General features: G+C 38.2%; 1 long non-coding RNA gene across 2 annotated transcripts in view; it reads right to left on the bottom strand.

Moving 5' to 3' along the window:
• Positions 1–1,626, bottom strand: part of LOC310675278 — a 147,811-nt gene that overhangs the window by 14,128 nt on the left and 132,057 nt on the right. The window lies entirely within an intron of this gene.

Below are 1,626 nucleotides of genomic sequence, written 5' to 3'. Positions count from 1 at the left end.
AATGTCTTGAAAGACCTGCAAAGGAACACTTGGAGCTCCCTCTGCTGACTGTAAAGTATTTTAAAAATCCAAACCACTCTTATTTTCTGAGTCCTTGAGTTGAAATGTTAGGAAGTAAGATTATTTCTTTGATGACGACAACAAAAAAGTAACTTAAAATACTGATATGGCACAGAGGAACAGATTTCTTGAGAGAACCCTTACTGTGAAAATGACAGAGAGTTGCAACGTTGCAAAACTGAAAAAGGAACTGTGGCACATATATGGTGGAATTGTTTAAACATCAAGCAATTTTGGGAAACAATATACAATGAAATGAAAAAAATGTTCAGATATTCATTTAGGAAAACATCAGAAGGTTTTCTATTGGGAATAGTACCAGGAAATCTAAAGGAAGAAGACAAGACATTATATTTATATGCAACAGTAGCCGCAAGGCTATTGATTGTGAAAAATTGGAAAAGTGGTATTATACCGACAAAAACAGAGTGGCTTGCCAAACTATTGGAGTATTATAATATATCCAAAACAATGGGAGAAATTGGAAGGATCTCAAAAGGGAAGATAGAGAGGGACTGGAAGGTGTTTAAAGGATACTTGCAAAACTATATTGAAAAATCAGAACTCCTATTAGAATAAACAAGTTCCATTATAAATACTGAAATACTAAATAAGATGGATAACAATGTGTAACAGAAAAAGAAGCAGAAAATTGGTTTAAAAGTATGTGAAATAAAGCAATAGAGGTGGAAAGAAATTGCAATTGAGTAGATTGGAAGTTTATCACAAGGGTGGGGGGAGGGGTGGTGGTGGGAAAATGAAGTATTTGTGGGATTGAGTGTGGGTATGTATGAATATTTTTAAGGATTGTATGAAATGTATGTTTGTATATTCATAACATGTATGTATTAATGTTGAATTATTTTAATTTAAAAATAAAATAAAATTTAAAAATAAAATGACAGAGAGAACTGCTTCAAAGCAGAAGAAGAAGAAGAAGAGTTTGGATTTGATATCCTGCCTTTCACTCCCTTTAAGGAGTCTCAAAGCGGCTAACATTCTCCTTTCCCTTCCTCCCTCACAACAAACACTCTGTGAGGTGAGTGGGGCTGAGAGACTTCAGAGAAGTGTGACTGGCCCAAAGTCACCCAGCAGCTGCATATGGAGGAGCGGGGAAGCAACCCCGGTTCCCCAGATTGCAAGACTACCGCTCTTAACCACTACACCACACTGGCTCTCAAGCAAATAGAGAAATGCTAATATCATTTGACTTATCGTGGCTAATACATGAAACTGCTGATAATGCACACTCAAAATCTGATCAGAGAAATTGGGGGGGGGGGAGGGGGAACAAACACAAATGATCGAGTACTTAAGAGCATCTTTCCATACCCTGAAACCTTTCTCCGATGAAAATAGGGACATCCCAAGGAAAAGCGGGACAAATCAGAAACCAGGACAGCTTCTGTAAATCCAAGACTGCCCCTGGAAAACAGGGACACTTGGAGGGTCTGTTTTCCTACACAGTAGTAACTGAGGCTCCCAGCCTGTGTGTGTTTATGCAAATATGCATGGGGTTTGTGTGTGCCAAACTGGGTCTTTGGCCCAGGTAAAAGAAAGCCTAAT

Source organism: Podarcis tiliguerta (genome assembly GCF_965153285.1).
Source record: "Podarcis tiliguerta genome assembly, chromosome: 3".
Classification (NCBI taxonomy): Eukaryota; Metazoa; Chordata; class Lepidosauria; order Squamata; family Lacertidae; genus Podarcis; species Podarcis tiliguerta.
Note: the sequence above shows the minus strand (reverse complement) of the source record. Positions and strands in the feature narration are given on the sequence as shown.